Source organism: Mirounga leonina, unplaced genomic scaffold (assembly GCF_011800145.1).
Source record: "Mirounga leonina isolate KUSES-001 unplaced genomic scaffold, KU_Mleo_1.0 Mir_53, whole genome shotgun sequence".
In the NCBI taxonomy this organism is placed as follows: Eukaryota; Metazoa; Chordata; class Mammalia; order Carnivora; family Phocidae; genus Mirounga; species Mirounga leonina.
Window position 1 is genome coordinate 4185978 of NW_023270807.1, and position 18294 is coordinate 4204271.

Here is an 18294-nt window from a genome sequence, read left to right on the forward strand (position 1 = left end):
ACACGGTCCTCGGCCCCCTACAAGTCATAATCCAGAGTTAAAGATGAGACATGGGAAAACATGTATATATATGGTTCAAACATGGGCACAGAAACAAAATTTTTTTATTTCGTTTTTAGGGTTTTCCCTTTTGGGGAGACTGTTTTCAATTGTGGCCTAAGTTTCCAAGGAGAAGAGAGAGATGATAAAAGTTACACGGGTGAGAGAGAGGATTAAGTGGGCCGACCACAAGGAACCAGTAGATGGAATGGGAAGTGACGTCAAGGAGGAGGAGGTTGAAATAACTGAGTAATAAGATAGCAGTGGATTTCTCTAGAATTGGAAGGGACCACAGACTAGTTCTCTACTTCAAATGTAAGGAACAGGGCACCTAGGTGGCTCCGTCGTTAAGCCTCTGCCTTCAGCTCAGGTCATGATCCGAGGGCCCTGGGATAGAGCCCCGCATTGGGCTCCCCGCTCAGCGGGAAGCCTGCTTCTCCGTCTCCCACTCCCCCTACTTGTGCTCCCCCCCCCTCTCTGTCAAATAAATAAATAAAATCTTTTTTAAAAAAAAAAGATGTATTTATTTGGGAGAGAGAAATAATGAGTGGGGGGAGGGGCAGAGGGAGAGAGGAGGAAGCAGACTCACCGCTGAGCAGGGAGCCTGATGCGGGGCTTGATCTCAAGACCCTGAGATCCTGACTTGAGCTGAAACCAAGAGTTGGAGGCTTAACTGAGCCACCCAGACGCCACATGCATCTGACTCTTGATCTCAGATCAGTCTTGATCTCAGTGTTGTGAGTTCAAGCCCGTGTTGGGCTCCACGCTGGGTGTGGAGCCTACTTTTTAAAAAATATATATATTTTTTTTAAGTAACAAATGTAAAGAACAGCCCTGAAAGACAATGACAACGGCCAGAGCTGCTCAGAGTGGCTCACCGTGCTCACCCAATGCTGAGTGTGGTTCTCCTTCTTGGGCACCGTGGGTGCCCCCAAACATAGACTTCTGCCTCAGTGATTGACTGGAGGCTGCCCCCTGCAATCCAGTCTGCAGTCAACCCGAGTTCTCCCAAGTTCTCCCGAGTTCTCCCTCCCCCCTGGTATCCCCCATCCTCCGCTTTTGGCCCAGGGATGTTCAGGGTGAGGTTTTTCTTCGGGGCTCCTCATTCCCTCTCAGTACACTCTCACAGTGTCCCCAACAGGTGAGCCCTGGCAGCCTCTTCCTGCATCTTTCCTCTTACCCTTAAGACAAAGGCGTTCAAGGCTCTTGGTTTTATATTTCCACGGGCTATTAATATTTTAATGACAAGACCTAGAGAGTCGACATAAATATATCACATTCTGTAAACATTTCTTGAGCCTCTGCCTAGTTACCAGACACTACTCTAGTCCTTCTACTTTCTCACTGCTAGCCTATTAGCTTCCCAGAGGCTTCAGGTAAGAAATAGAGAATCACAGTGCGCGACCCTCTGCACCCTCCTGCCCTTCAAATGCGGCCAACGACCAAGTGTTGTGAGATCTTTCTTCTGTCTCCCACACGTGTTTCTCCCTCCCTGTTTTGACTGGGCACCTCACCTCAGCCCTTCCTAGTCTGTCATTTGTACCCCTGCGTCCAGAGCCTCAACCTTCCTCCAACCTATTCTGCACAACTGCATCTTCCTCAAAAGCCTCCTTCATCGCCTTATCCAACCCCCCCCCCCCCCCTCCAAATCCTTTGATGGCCCCCCCCCCCCCCCCCAGTTTCATTCAAGGTTCTCTGTGACCCTGCCCGAACTCTCTGGAGCGGGATATATTCATAGAGCCCTGCCTCACCCAAGACAGGGGTCTCAGGGAAGGAAGGGGGGGGGTCTGGGTATCAGTCTGACTAGAGGGCTGTGTACCCAGGAGGGCTTTAGCGCAATGTGGCCGCGCAAAAATCTGAATCATAGTCAATGAGGGCAGCCAAATTCCTATCTGGGAAATCAGGGCAGTCTGAAGGGTGAGGCCAAGCCGTAAACAGAATGAGTAATGAGGTCAGAAGCTGGTGGGGACCAGAATCATGTCTAGATGCAGTTCAAGGAAACGGAAATGGTACAGGACTGAGGCTGTGGATTGAATTATAAGAAGGTATGCTGCTCTACATGGGGATGGGGGCGGGAAGATCAGCCCTCGAAATCTCTCCTCCCTCTGGCTTTGCTCTTTGGGTTTTCATGTGTGTGGAAATGCCCGTCTTCCCTGCCCCGCAGTTTCCCACGCCTCCCAGGGCCCCAGCACTGCCTAGTGACTTGTCCAAGGTAGTGTGGTGGTGGATGTGGAAACAGAGCTCCGTCTCCCACCTAACAGGGGATGTGCTAGGGAAGCAAGCTTAAACTCACGCTCGTCACATCTCCACCTCTCAGATTCCTCAACTGTAAAGCGAGGACAACAATAAAGCTACTTCATAATAGTGTTACATAATAATAAGAATACTCTGAGGATTAGCCAAGCAAATATTTGTAAAACGCTTAGAACAGTGCTTGGCACATAGTAAATGCTGTATAAGTGTTAGTTAAATAAAAATAAGGTGCACAGCTGGTAAATAGGGCCAGTACTCAAAGTCAGTTCTAATTTTAACGTTCGACTCCTTAGATCCTCCACTAAGGTCAACAGCAGGTTATGATGGACTAAGCTGACTATAGGGCTTTCAAAAACTAATTTTCATGTCAACAAAGAATAGAAAAACATGCTTTTGGCTTATTTTCCTCGGGCCCAACAGAAATATCACTTGAGTTAGCACCCTTTCCTGTTCTTAGGAAACCACTAAGAAATCCAGACGGACCAGTTCAAATAATAGTTTCCGACCCAAATTTAATAAACCTTTCAAAAAAAAAAAAAGTCAAACTTAGAAAATGACTGTGGGTTCAGGAAAGAACAGCATAGGAGTGCCTGGCTGGCTCAGTCGGCAGAGCGGGTGACTCTTGATCTCAGGGTTGTGAGTTCGAGTCCCCAGCTGGGTGTAGAGATTACTTAAAAAAAAAAAAAAAAAAAAGGACCAGTGTAGATTAGGGAAACTGGGCTTAGTCTGGCAAGGGTCAAGGCTACAGCTCTCCTTGGAGAGCTAGCCAGAGAGCAGATAAAACAGAGGAAGAAACACTGTATTTATTTTCCAAAACTGTTGGGGGAAGGTGTTTGGAAAAGAGAGAAAGGAGAGGGAGAATGTGTTTGGTTTGTAAAATGATAAAAAAGGGACTGAGTGTATTGTTCTATGGCTCAGTAGCAATTCAAAGAAGATAGTGCAAAAGGCTGCTTGCTTTAGCAATCTATCAACCAGAAATCTTTATTAACTGAACCTCTCACTCGACTACAATATGGCACTAACAGATGTTCGAAAATGATGACCCTGATAGACTGCAAGATCCGAAACAGCTTTCTGAAACAAGAGAAAAAAGATGAAATGAAGCTTGGTATGGTTTGTGACAAGTGTATTTTATTGTATTCTAATTTTTCCCAAACAAGCAATATTTTTGTCATCTGTTGTATGGGGGTGATTTATACGCCATCTAATAACTCCCTACCCATCCTATCACTAGAACGATACCTTTGCCTGATTATGGTTGGTATCAGGGTTTAATAAATACTCCTTTCCTCTGGACACGCTTTCCCCGTTGCTTGCTTCGGTGTTCCCGAGCCCTGGGCTTTATGCCTGTCTCTGCCAGAACGTGACCCGAGGGTCCTCCACTATCTAGAGTCTTCCCCAAAGGAGCTGTCCCTGGCCCTTCCAACCACTCACCCTGCTTGCACACTTTCACGCTGGGGTGGAGGTTTTGAGGAGGGCGCTCTCTTTCTCTAAGACCACGAGGAAGGACACCGGCCTGGGTAGAAGGGAAGGAAAGAGCACAGCTCTTGGGAGGTGAGGCCTGGGAGCGCGGGGCGGCGACAGCTGAGTGGCGTGGGGCACGTGGCCCGACGGGAACAGGCACCGAGCCGCAGGGACCGCCCCGGGGACGCCCGAGACACAAAGCAGACCCCAGCTCGTGCCCGCCGGGCCCCGGATCCCTCAGCCACAGAGGAGGTTCTCCCGCCTTTATTACCGTCCCATTCCTCTCGCGCCCCTCCTCGGCCCGCACTTCGGGCTCCGCATACCACAGGGGTCAGACCCAAATAAAACCCGTACATGGACTCCATCCTCGGGGCACAGCCTTAGCTTACCACCTCGGACCGAAGATGGCCCCGGCTCTCACCTCCCTTCCCCACCCCCGAATCTCTGCTTGTAAACACCAGTCACTTGGTAACACCCTCAATCAGACGCCTTTGGGCTATTATTCATCACCGACTAACCTTCAACCAACTTCATCTTCACAGGCCTCCCCCCAGAAGAGAGGAAATTCCACAGCTCTGAGGTGATGTGAAACGTGTTCTGCACGCCCCGGCTCTCTTTCTTTCTCTCTCCCCAGCCAGTTCCCAAACTGGGTTTCCCGGGCCCCCCCTGGACGCGGCCTTCCCCCGTTCTCGCCCCCCCCCCTCTCCACCCCCTCCCTTCTTTCCCTCTCCATTTTACACACTGTAACCTGATAGGCTGGAAATGCAGCCTCTTTCATCTTCCATTTCCCACATCCTGAAAGTCCGGAGAGAAGGAGCCCACCCAGATAAAGGCATTCCAAGTATGCGCATCCCCCTCCCCCTTTAACTCCATTCACAAAGCAGATTACTAAAGGCCCGGGGCTCCAGGGAGGCCCTAGGCCCCTCCCCCATCCCGGCGCCCCAGCCCCCCCACCCCCAAGAGTTTACTCATTCCAAGCCCTCACTCCTCACCCGCACAAAAATCTAAGTCCACATGCCTAGAACCAAAAATTAACTTTTCCCTGGACTCTGATCCTAAGGGAAGCTTTCAAACTTCACTCTGATTGGGACCGCAAGGGCTGGAGATTCTGCCTACCATTCATCTGTCCCGGAGTTAGCGTTTCTAGATAAGAAGGCTCAGGGAAAATGTGGCTTTGGACCAGGGGGAAGAGATACAAATGTAACATGTAATGTTTCAAGAGGACATGCTCATGTCTTCGGGAAAGATCACAGACTGTTCTAACCCAGAGACATTTCCTTACAACAGAAATTGTTTGGAGGCCAGAGGAAAAGATGCTTCATTTGAGGGGATAGGCGGAGAATGGGGGCTTGTGTGTCTGTGTCTGCGGAGGGAGGTTCTGGTAGCATTTTTGTTTAGAAATTTCTTGAGTCCAAATATCCTACTATAGTTCTTCACTACCTGTAAATTAGTGATTAGAAAACACGCCCCCAGCTCAGTTCTTTAGTTGCCTTGCCCTGTCCTGAGCTGTCACCGACAGGGAAACAGAGGGCAGGAACAGCCTCTCTGACCTCAACCTCAAAGGTTAGGAAGCACCCCCCACCCAAGCATCCCCTTTCATTAAGGATGATAAACTATCTTATCCGTCCTTCAGGGAGAGTGGGAAAGATACTTGAATCTGTACCAGGTCTGGCATAATCAGTTTTCTGAGTTTACCAGTCACTGTGTGAAACAGGATTTCCTGTGTCAAAGAATGCTCCCCAATCCTGATACCACGGCGTATATTTAATAGATTATAAACCATATTGTCTTTGCAACTCAGGAGAGCTAACATGCTCAATGCACTAGCATTGGACTGAAAATATGCTAAAATCCTGGCACATGTCAGTGCACTGGGTCATGAATTCAGTAGATCTAATGATTACCCAAGAAGTCTCATGGAATTCCAAGAAGAATTCAAGAGCCCAGACCTGGGAGGTACAGTCATGATGATAAGAAATTACAGACTGTGGCAGGACAGCACCCCTGTGGTGCTGAGGAGAAATGTGTACCGCAGCTCAGCTCCAGGACTGGCCCACGTTTGCAACCCCCATGGAAGGTAGCCTGCTCCCCATACCCAGCTGGTGAGAGGCTCCTTCATGGGCTCAGCCTCCTTAGCCAACAGCAGCACAAAGGGATGCACTGGGATGCTTGCAACTCTGAGCAAGTACTATTCTCTCGGAGCCTCGGTTTCCTTCTCTGTAAAATACGAATCCTTGCTAATCCACGTGTGATCCCCAGATCCGCAGCGAGGCTTTACCTGGGCGCTAGCTAGAAATGCAGAATTCCAGGCCCTAACCCAACCGACAGCATTTGAACAGGATCCCCAGGTGATGCCTGTGCACCTTACAATCTGAGATGCTCTGGCCTAGCCTCGGGATCTTGACGATCCTCTTTCCAGGTCTGAAATTGTCTGATCTCACTAAGTGGTTTCCAGGGCGGTTTTTCTTCGCTGATAAATGGTTTTTCTTCTTTCCTAAGCCTCCACTGTTGGCACTGACTGTCTCTCCTGCCAAGGAACTCCAGTTTCAGTAGGCATCGGATTTGCATGAGGAGCTTGTTTAAAATGCAGATTCCTGAGCCCCATCAAGAGACACTGACTAGGATTCGGTGGGGCCAGAAAATCTGCATTTCAACCAGTTCCCGCCAGGTGGTTCTACAGGTTATGGTTCCCAGATTACACTCCTTTCTTTGACTTTTTATTATGGAATATTTCAAACATAAGAAATAGACAAAATAGTAATAATGAGCAATCATGTTTCAAAACCCAGCTTCCACAATGATCAACTCAAGATCAATTTTGTTTCGCTCAGATTATATTTTTGAAAAATGATTGCATCTAGACCTTCCCAGTCTTCTGAGTTCCCCTCGCCTAACTGCCTGTAATCCTTTGGTTTTTTTTTAAGTAATCTCTCTGCCCAACAGGGACTCAAACTCACGACCCCCGAGATCGAGAGTCACGTGCTCTGCAGGCTGAGCCAGCCAGGTGCCCCTGCCTGGAGTCTTTTAAAGCTCAGCTTGTTCACCTTGAGAACAAGAGTTGTGTCATATTGTCTTGGAGTCCCTAGCACCCAACACTGTGCCTGGCACATGTAGGCACTCAGAGAATGTATGCAATAGTACATTAAAAAGAAATTTACAGTAAAATAATTATCGTCTACCTGGATGGTTTAAGATGGAGGTAAACGGGATTACCTGATCCCCCATTTTTTCAATTATTTGCCTGTGATGCCTTTTTCAGTTCTAGAAATTAAGGCCTCAAAATGCATCTTACCAAAGTGAAAGAACTGGCAGGAAGTTTCCAGAGGTCCTTGTTGACGTCCCTTTCCTCCTGGTTTCAACATTCCGTAAACGATTTTGTGTTTGTGTGTGTGCGGTAAGAGAAAAGGTAGGAAAATAGCTCTGGGGAACGAGGATATCATCTCATGGCCTGTTTTACTCTTTAACCTGGTAATAAATCTCTTTAAAGTTCCTGAGGTATTCAGAATATCCTGTCCGTGGCAAGGTCTTCCCACAGTCGTGAAAGGTATTCAAGTTTCCTAGGTGGACAGTGTGATGAGATCCCAAAGGCACAGTCTTGCCCTTTCTGACCATTCGTAAACGATGAGGCTCAGTCAGCTAACTCTCAGATGGGTGTGCTAAATAATAGGAGGGAGAGTGAGGGAAGAGGCAGGACCAAACTGAGAAAAGCTCGCCAGTTCCAGAACTCAGCACAACAATCAAGGGATAAAGCAGTAATTAGGCCTGATTATCATGCAAGGCAGCCCCAGTTAAATTGGAATGTAGCCGGAGAGACGAAAGGCTGGATGGAGAGTTTGCTATGCAGGAGACACGCTTTGATGTCTGCAGGGAAGGTTGTGTTTCATTCAGCCCTCCAACCAACCAAAAAAATGTTGCAGGAGCAATATGAAACCTTCTAAAATGCAGCAGACGGGAAGCTGGAGTGGAGAGCAAGGGGCTGGGTCCAAATTCCCCTCATGAGTGAGTGTGTGTGTGTGTGTGTGTGTACTTATACACGCCTCTTTTCTCAGATTTACCGCTCCAGCCTCTTGGATATGTCAGAAGACAGGAAAAGAGAAAAGGAGCGCACGCTCCAACTATTAACTCGCCGTCCTGGGCTTGGCACACTCTTAGGACGAGGGAGAATGTGTTGAAGCTTGGGGCAGGCTTTTTACCAGCTGTGCGGAGAAAGCAGAGGAAACCGAGGTAAATGACTGTGTGTGTCCCGGAGAGGCCCTGAACTCTGCTGACTGATGCAGATGGAGTCTTCTGAGGCTGCCAGCTACCAGAGCTTTTGACCAACTGATGTAGGAAGAAGAAAATGAACCAAGGGCGCCTGGGTGGCTCAGTTGGTTAAGCGACTGCCTCCGGCTCAGGTCATGATCCTGGAGTCCCGGGATCGAGTCCCACATCAGGCTCCCTGCTCAGCAGGGAGTCTGCTTCTCCCTCTGACCCTCCCCCCTCTCATGTGCTCTCTCTCTCTCAAATAAATAAATAAAATCTTTAAAAAAAAAGAAAAGAAAATGAGCCAAGAAAGTAGGTTAATCTCCCAGAGGAACACAAAATAGGTAGCAAGTACCATTTTTACACCTTTCCCTCTTTAATTGCTTCCAACCCAGAGCTGTGAAGCCCAAGGAATTCCTTTTGTGTCCTTACCTTACCTTGTAGGGGTATCCCCGATCTAATACGGTGTTTTTGTACCTGGGCTCATTGCTCAGCTAGGTGCACTCCCCAAAGCAACCCACAACTTCCATTTCCATGCAAGGGTTTTTCAGTGCAACTTGGTATTGGGAGAGATCAGCTTTTTATCAGCTTTTTACTGAGTCACTGACAGGAAAATAATAGTCAGGTTTGTAGTAAGATGTCATCGTGTTACTGTTTTACTCATTCACAGGGTGTTCACCGGAGGAAGTGGGATGTGCAATCTTGATTTTGCATGAAGACAGTCTGTGAAAATACAAAATACAGAGACTAAATGCAATTTCTTTTTCTCAGAGATTTCCAAAATAAGATCCTCTCACCGCTATGATATACCATCCAGACAGGCAGTTCAGTTATTTCTTTTCAAAAGGGATGAAGTAAGTTGCTGATCACGTTATCTTGAAGGAACCAAAAGAGCGTGGATTCCATATCTAACACATTGCTTCTTCGGTTTATCTCAGTTTTTGCGTCTGCTTTTGCAAGAGACAATCCACAGAATCAGCTGTTTTTGCTGTGATTTCTTTTGTACCCCAGTTTACTCTTAAGAACTGTATAAAATAATAATGACATGTATTTACCATCCAGAAAAGAGACCACGGAATAACTACAGGTACAAACTTATTGCTTCTATCACTACTGACATTGCTACAATACTTTAGAAATTGTGTGAGTGAAGGATGACTCTTTGATGTAACAGGCTGTTCCTTTTTTCTGCCCCCCACCCCAACAGTGTCACTTGATTTAGGAGAAACTACTGCATCCCTTCTATAAAATTCCCTGAAATTACTCTTGTGGTGTGCAGCATAAATTTAGGATAAATAAATTGCACAAGATTGAAAATACCCTTTCAGCTATCTTATTTCATATAATAAATGAAAATGAATTGTGGAGTTTTGTTTTTACTCAGCATAAAAAAAAAGAGAGAGAGGACAGGGAGGAAGAAAGAGTCTCTTAGCAGCTGTGTGTTTTTTTAAAATAAGAAAATAGCATTCCCCGGAATTTCCAGTAAAACCCTTAAGATTTAGGCAGTTCATCCCTAAAGTATGTGTGGGATGCTGGGAGCTCCCTGGCTTTTCCAGGCAACCCCCCCCCCAAAAAAAACACCCCACAAAAAAACAAAGGCAGATGGGCTGCATCTGAACGAATCAAACTCCCCAAGGGCTGGAGCTCTCTGCTCTAAATGCTAATAGAGTGAGTAATCAGAAACCTACATTTGGTAAATTATTTATCTTATCTCTGGAACTCAGCACAGCATAGAAGACAGCAACTTCTGTAGAAAGATGTTGTTGGTCAAGAACTCCAGCTGGAATTTGTACTTTTACTAGAAAAGGGAAAAGTTCAGAGACCAGTGTGGCTCATGAAGCAATACTTTTTTTTTTTTTTTTTTTTTAATGACCAAATGCAAAGCCAAGGAAAACTGACATCACAGTTCTGTGGAACAGGTCTGGTTCATGTTTTGTCTAATGGGCCTTACGTTCCATCTGTATTAGGGTAATGGCAAAGCAAACCAATAGATATTAAGGATCCCTGAAGAGTGGGGAGTAAGTTCCCTTGCAAAGGGCAGCCAGCCAGAGTTACTGGCAGTAGCTCTGAAACTTAAGCTTCCTGCATCAGAATCACCTGGAGGGCTTTTTTTTTTTTTTTAAAGATTTTATTTATTTATTTGACAGAGACATAGCGAGAGAGGGAACACAAGCAGGGGGAGTGGGAGAGGGAGAAGCAGGCCTCCCGCGGAGCAGGGAGCCCGATGCGGGGCTCGATTCCCAGGACCCCGGGACCATGACCTGAGCCAAAGGCAGACGCTTAACGACTGAGCCACCCAGGCGTCCCTATCACCTGGAGGGCTTCTAAAAACTCAGATTGCCATGCCTCACCCTCAGAATTTCAGATTCTGTAGGCTTGCTGGGGTGGGGCCTGATAATTTGCATTTATGCACTTTTGAACAAACCTCCAGGTGCTGCTCTTGCTGGCTCGGGTACCACACTTTGAGAAGCACTGGTGGGGGGGGCGGGGGGTGTCTTTCTGCAGTAGCATTTAAGCATCCTTTCTCAAATGAAATATGTAGATTTGCAAGGTTAAGGGCTATGATTGGGATTTCGACAGTGGAATTAGCCCCAGTAATGAATCTTAGCCCTTTCACTTACAAAATATATTAACTAGATAAATCAATTCCATCTATGATGAACATTATACTGATAGCATATACACTTGCTTTGTGTCCTCCGTAGTCCCAAGCACCTTGGGGTTCAGTAGAACTGAGCAAATAAAAAAGTAGAGGCTTCATGTGAATAAATACGGTTGTATAATTCACATTCATACTTACAAACACCTTAAAAGTTTTGTTTTTTCTCTGTATAAGACTTCGATGGTTCATCCACATTGTGAACTCAATTCCAATGGATTGAATTGTGCAATCACAGGAACTCAAACAATTCCTTTGCTTTTGCTTCTTTCCTTCACAGAACAAATATATTTGGAGCGCATATTGTAGGTATGGATAACAGACAACAAAAATATAACACAGGGTATCAAATCTAAGGGGAGATGAGACTAAATGATACAAACCACATGGGTTCAAGGAATTCCCCACCAAGTGTTGTAGCCAGGTAATGCTTTCACAGAAGGAGGCACTTGAGTTGGGTCTGTTCAAAATCCTTCTATGGCTTTCAGTCACCCCTCAGATAAAATTCATACTCGACAGAATGGCACACACAACTGTTTATGATCACCTATGGTTACCGGTTCAATTAGATTTCTCTCTACTCCTTTTACATCCCAGAGGCCATACTCAGCAGCAAATTTCAAGTCTATGACAGCGCAGGGCACCTGGCTGGCTCATTCAGAAGAGTGGGTGACTCTTGTTCTCATGGTTGTGAGTTTGAGCCCCATGTTGGGTGTAGAGATTACTTAAATAAATAAATAAATACAAATGTTTTTTAAGAAGTTAAAAAAAAGTCTTTTTTTGTTCAAAATTTTTAAAAAGTTTGTGATGTGTAAATTTCAGATCTAACTGCAATTGACAATTAATCCTCTACCAAGCACCCTCCCACTTTCTCATTTGGGGGTAGACTACAGAGCTCTTTGGAAGGAGTGCTTTAGGGGGCAACTGCAAATGACTGCCTCATGATCCTTTGAACTTCGCTTCAATGAGCAGTCTGGTGTATACACAATGAGTTTCACCATCCTTACTTTGTGTGCTTTTTGTGACAGCACAGATCCAACTGAAAAGATAACCATTTTTCTTTAACCTCACAGCAATGCAAACTTTACCTCTATTTTAGGCTTCTAAATTTTGGACCCTACTCACAACGATACGGTGGGTTTTTTCCTCTAATGCAAATTCGTGACTCTGGGTGTTTACACATGCTGTTCCTTCTTGCTGAAATTTGAATTTCCCTAACCTGTCCTTTGACTGTTGGATTCCTCTCTTCTATTTATGTTTCATAACCCACATCAGGTGCTACCTCCTCTCTGAAGCCTTCCTCGACCCTGGAGATAAGGTTTAGAGGGTGTCATAACTTTCTTTGCAGACTATGTCCTAACTCTAGTCACTGTAGAATAAGTGTTTGACTGCGTGAGAGGCGCTTTTTAAATGTTTGTGAAGAAACGAGCCAAAATAGAGAGAGGCAGTGTATAAGCAAAGAGGGATGGGAAAATGCAAGTCTCACTCTGGGGACAGCAAGTTCCATCCTGCCCTTACCCTCTCCTCACATCATCAACGGAAAAGAAAGACATGCAATTATGGGCAGACCTCAGAATAGTTGGGTCTTAGTTTCCTCATCTGTAAAACTGGGCTAATGACAGTACCTGCCTGACAGAGTGGTTGGGTTGGGGGTGGGGCAAGTGTTTGTAAGGCACTTAGCACTGTTCTTGGCACATAAAAAGAGCTCAGTAAATGTTAGCCATTATTTGCTCTATTAGACGAATTCCATACTTTCATGGGGAGTCAAATGGCTTACTAAGGTGATGTTTCATAGGTACCTGAGTAAGTAACTGGGATCAAACCTATTACCCAAATTTAGACCCAAGATATAGGTGGCACTTTGGGGCTTTTCTGCGTTACTGATGAGTCTGAGAATGAACAGTTCAACAGTGAGATCTCCTGGGACTGAGACTACCCCAAAGATGCAGGTGGGGGAAGGAAGGGGTAGTGCATGATCTGTCTCCATACCAAAATGGCTTCATGGAGAGAAATAGTTTTGTTTTGAGTTCTCCAGGGAACATGGTGAAGACCAAATGAAGGGAAGTTCTAGAGAAACAGGTTTTAACTTAACATTTAAAAGCTTCCCAACAAGTATAGCTGTATGGCACAGACTGCCTTGTGAGGTAGTAAACTCCTTTTAGCAGAGGTAATCAGGGTCTGGATAATCAAAAAGGATGTTCTAGGATCCTCAACTTTAAGATTCTTTTTTTTTTTTTTTATTTGACAGAGAGAGACACAGCGAGAAAGGGAACACAAGCAGGGGGGAGTGAGAGAGGGAGAAGCAGACTCCCTGCTGAGCAGGGAGCCCGATGCGGGACTCCATCCCAGGACCCTGGGATCATGACCCGAGCTGAAGGCAGTCGCTTAACCAACTGAGCCACCCAGGCGCCCCCAACTTTAAGATTCTTGATTCAGAAATATGAAAGGCTGTTAAGTTTCTGTTCCAACCATGAACTTGGGAGTTCAAAGACTTGGCTTCAAATCTCATTTCCCATTTGACTGTGGGATAGTTGCTTAACCTACCTTTGCCTCAGTTTCTTTATCTGAAATGGCGGTAACAACGCCTATTTTCCTCAGTATCAGCGGATTAGATCTTTTTATTTATTTATTTTTAAAGATTTCATTTATTTATTTGACAGAGAGAGACACAGCGAGAGAGGGAACACAAGCAGGGGGAGTGGGAGAGGGAGAAGCAGGCTTCCTGCCGAGCAGGGAGCCCGATGCGGGGTTCGATCCCAGGACCCCGGGATCATGACCTGAGCCGAAGGCAGATGCTTAAGGACTGAGCCACCCAGGCGCCCCAGGATTAGATCTTTTTAAATGTGTAAATACTTTGGTACAGTTAATATAGTTCACACCTGATAAAAGGCAGCTATTTTTATTATTAGGTTCAATGTTCTCTCATGTGTGTGCTCCTATAAATTCATATCAATGTCTAGGATCTTTTTACCTGGGAAGCTTAACTGTCTATTACCAGTCCTTTCTTGGTGTTTGCGTGTCCCAGCTCACTCATTTTGGTTAATCTAGGCACTAGCCATTCAGCCATCCCCAGAGATTAGGTAGAGAAGAGTTCACCTCTAAGACCAGAGAATGTGTGCTTTCTGGGTAGGTTCCAGAGTAAATGCCCTTTTCCTCTAAGCGACATAAATAGTCCAGTCACTGTTTCCAAGCTCTCTTAAGAGGAGGAACAGACCTGTTTCCTCTAGTGTTCCCTGAGTGCTGATAACTGGATGCCAAGGAGCCAGATCATGTGGGATAGGCAGCTGTCTACATGGTGTAATTTGAGGGGTTTGAGGAAATCCCCCTGCTTAAAATATCTGGGACACATGCCTGAAATGTATGACTTACTCTTCGCAGTAAGGTGCTGCTGAAATTAGTTGTTACCCAAGAGTAGACTGACATTCAGCCATTACCATTCATTAGCACCTGAGTTTAAATTAATTTATCAGATTAGTTGGTTGAGTATCCCAAAGATAAGCAGGCACAAGACATAAGTTTTAACAAGGGAAGGGAAGCTGATCCTAAAGGGTCTGAAATACGGGGCATTGGGCCACTCATGGGAGGGGCTGTAAGGACGGTCAGAACAGTTTGGGGACAGCAAGCGAGGGCCGAGGTGAAAGGCAGGAGAGGTAAAATGTAGATGGGGGTTGGAGAGGCTCCGAACACTATTCCAGGATTTCTCTATTTTGAATATGACTTCAGTTGAAGACATTTTTATTTATTTCGAAAGATTTTATTTTTAAGTGATCTCTACACCCAATGTGGGGCTCAAACTCACAACCCCAAGATCAAGAGTCACATGCTCTACTGACTGAATAAGCCAGGCACCCCAAAGACATTTTTAAAAATAACAGTTCTTTTTCCTTTTTCCTTTTGGATTCTTTTTTTTCTTTTCATTTCTTTTTTAAGATTTTATTTGTTTATTTGAGAGACAGCAGAGCAAGAGAGAGCATGAGCTGGCGGGGAGGGGCAGAGCGAGAGGGAGAAGCAGGCTCCCCACTGAGCAGGGAGCCTAGCAGGGAGCAGGCCCGGGCCCACCCCAGGACCCTAGGATAGGACCTGAGCCAAAGGCCGACGCTTAACCGGGTGAGCCACCCAGGCACCCCTAGGATTACTTTTTTAGATTATTTCTGCAATATGAAATTCCCAGGTTAAAAATTAAAAATTTGGGGGCACCTGCCTGGCTCATTTGGTGGAGCATGTGACTCTTGGTGCTGGGGTTGTGAGTTCCAGCCCCAAGTTGGGTGTAGAGATAACTTAAAAATAAATCTTTAAAACACATAAATAAAATTAGGGACGCCTAGGTGGCTCAGTCGGTTAAGTGTCTGCCTTCAGCTCAGGTCATGATCTCAGGGTCCTGGGATTGAGCCCTGCATCAGGCTTCCTGCTCAATGGAGAGTCTGCTTCTCCCTCTCCCTCTGCCCACCCCCCCCCCAATTTGTGTGTGTGCTCTTTCTCTCTCTCTCTCAAATAAACAAAATCTTTTCAATAATAATTAATTAAAATTAAAATTTTGATTGCACGATGCCAAAATACTATAGAACCGTCGGTTCTGTGTAAGTGTACTTGGGCTAAAATGTCTTTGTATAATCTATATAATTGTCTTTGCAGAAGGCCATTCATTCATTCATTCCTTCAACCAAAGTTGTTGAGTTTATAGTAGATGCCAGGTGCCATATGCAAAACAGAATCAGCAATCCCTACCTTCATACAGTCTAATTGCCCATCAATTTGAGATCATTTAACTATTCTTGGGTGTTGCCTCTTTCTACTGCATTCCAGACATTCTTATCCTTTTATTCCCCATGACTCTTCAAATACTCTTGAAAAATACTTAATCTGTCATTTTATATAGTCTTCTAAAGAGGCACCATGTTTGTTAAACCGCTTCAAGCATTACTGTAAAATTTTGCTGTAATCCTATCTCTCAGAGAAGGCCAATCTGAACAATTGGGTTAATTATCATTTTTAAGTCACCATATACTGAATGCCTACAATACACTTGCCAATTATTGAGTTATGTCTAGGAGGAGCTATTATTAGCCCCAAATTACAGACAAGGAAACTGAGTCTTTAAAGGTTAAGATTACACAACTTCTAAGTGGCTGAGTCAGGATTGAAAACCATCTCTGTCTGACTCCAAAATCTGTGCTCATATTGAGCATGAAAGAGTAATTTCTTAAACAAACACTTTAATGGTTAACATCTAAAGATGGTTATAGAGTCATCTAAAAATAAGATTGTCTTGTCATAGTTTTGGATGGGAATTCCTGGATTTCAGAGCCAGTATTTTTGTAAATTTTTTACAAAGCATATTAGCTGAGAGGTGCCTGGCTGGCTCAGTCAGCAGAGCATGCAACTCTTGATCTCAGGGTTGTAAGTTCAAGTCCCACAATGAGGGTAGGTTTTCCTTAAAAAAATAAATTAAATTAAATTATTAAAAAAGCGAATTAGGGGCACCTGGGTGGCTCAGTCGTTAAGCGTCTGCCTTCGGCTCAGGTCATGATCCCAGGGTCCTGGGATCGAGGCCCACGTTGGGCTCCCTGCTCCTCGGGAAGCCTGCTTCTCCCTCTCCACTCCCCCTGCTTGTGTTCCCTTTTTTGCTGTCTCGCTCTCTGTCAAATAAATAAATAAAATCTTAAAAAAATAAATAAAAGTGAATTAGTTGTCTAGGGTTGTCATAATAAAGTACCATAATCTGGTGGCTTAAGCAACAAAAATTCATTTTTCTCATGATTCTGGAGACCAGAAGTCTGAGATCAAGGTGTTGACAGTGTTGGTTTCTTCTGAAGCCTCTCTTTTTGGCTTGGAGATGGCTCTCTTCCTTTCTTTGGCTTCATGTGGTCTTCCTTCTGTCCCTAGGTCCTTATCTCTCTCCCCCTCTCTCTCTTTTTTTTTTTCCTTTGGTCCTTATTTCTTCTTATAAGGACACTAGTCATATTGAACTGGGGCTCACCATATGACCTCATTTTACCTTAATTACCTCTTTGAAGGTCTTATCTCCAAATACACATTCTGAGGTACTGGGAGGTTAGGAGCTCAACATATGAATTTTGACGTGGGGGAGACACTATTTAGCCCATAACATAAGGTGAACTAAAGGTGCTAATCATTACATGAAGAGAGGTGCATAAGGGTATGCTTACCATGCCTTTTATCTTGCCTTACCATGTTCATTCCTATAGTTGTTTAAGAAATATTTATGAATACCCACTATGCTCAAAAATTGATACTAAGCTAAGAAAAACAAAACTGTGGAGAACAGTCCCTGCCTTCAAGGAGCTCACAATCTCTCTGAAGAGCCATTTAGAGACCATAGGTTGTCAAGCTCAAAAACACATCAATGGCACCAGGAGGGCTTGTTAAAATACAGATCACTGGATCCCGCCCCTAGAGTTTCTGATTCAGTGGGTCTGGAGTGGGCCCAAGAATTTGCATTTCTACCAAGTTTCCAGGTGCTGCTGGTCTGGAGAGACCACATACTTTCAGAACTACTGAGCAAGACATATCACGATCACACATGACATATACGATTGAGGTGGCGCAGGTGCTCAGAGGGCACAGAGGAGGGGCCATTTTCTGTTTTCATGCTATAACAGCTGAGGAGACAACTGGGAAAGTCCCTTTGCACCTGAAAATTACCCAGAAAAAGTTTTAGCATTGAGACCTTGACCTTGGAAACATATTATGGTAAGAAGCAATGCATTGTCTATACCATTAATTTGCTACTTGGTAAATACTACCTTTTATTACTAATTATATCTCTATAAGAAAAGAGAAAGTGCCTGGGGGTAGCAATCAAGCCTGGGCTCTATCTTTGCTCTGAAAGTGCTATGGGAACTTTGGCAAAGTTCCTGTTTCTGAGATTTGGTTTTGGTCATCTAGAAAACTAAAAAGATTATATGAGAAGATATTTAAGTTTCCCTACAGTTCAATCTTTATGATTCTCTATCTTACCTTATCAGGATAAGAAGATCCTTAAACAGGAACTAGGACCATACCTTTTGTCTCTATGCATCTTGATGGTACTTAACACAGTACTTTGAACATAGTAGCTGTTCAGTGAATGTCTATTGACTAATTGACTGAATCACTCAATACCAATGCAAGACACAAGAGATTCTTGTCTCATTGCTATAAACGTGATAGCTTCCCCTTACCCTAAGACTAACCTTTACCACAGAAGCTTAGCTGTCAGAAGCTCTGGTTTTCAGCAGCCATTCCACTTTGCCACCACCACTCACTCACAGGGTTAACTTTCAACATTGTTTCAATCTCCATTCATTTCTCTTTGGGCACAATATTGAAGGAAATTATCCACTAATTCCATTGTCTTTCCATTCATTACCTTGCTTCCTGATTTTATTTAATCTGGCTCATGGCACTCTGTGCTTTGAGCATCACCTCTAACGCACAAAAAGCTGCCCCTAACATTGTCTATCCTCTTAATCAGCATATGTTCCATGAATTATGGCTTGTGACTCTCTCACCTGTGGACCTTGGACAAGTTATGTAACTTCCTGGGTATAATAATTAAGAGGATTAAAGAAAAAATATAAATATATGTGTCATATGAATATCTCTGATACATAATATGTATGTGCCATACATATGGT

General features: G+C 44.7%; 1 long non-coding RNA gene across 1 annotated transcript; it reads left to right on the forward strand.

The window, feature by feature from the left end:
- The first annotated feature begins 1996 nt into the window (after window positions 1-1996).
- Window positions 1997-8109, forward strand: LOC118001198. Its single transcript, XR_004676642.1, has 3 exons — window positions 1997-2084; window positions 4299-4336; window positions 7806-8109. It is a non-coding gene; the product is annotated as an uncharacterized LOC118001198 (long non-coding RNA).
- The last annotated feature ends 10185 nt before the right edge of the window (window positions 8110-18294 follow it).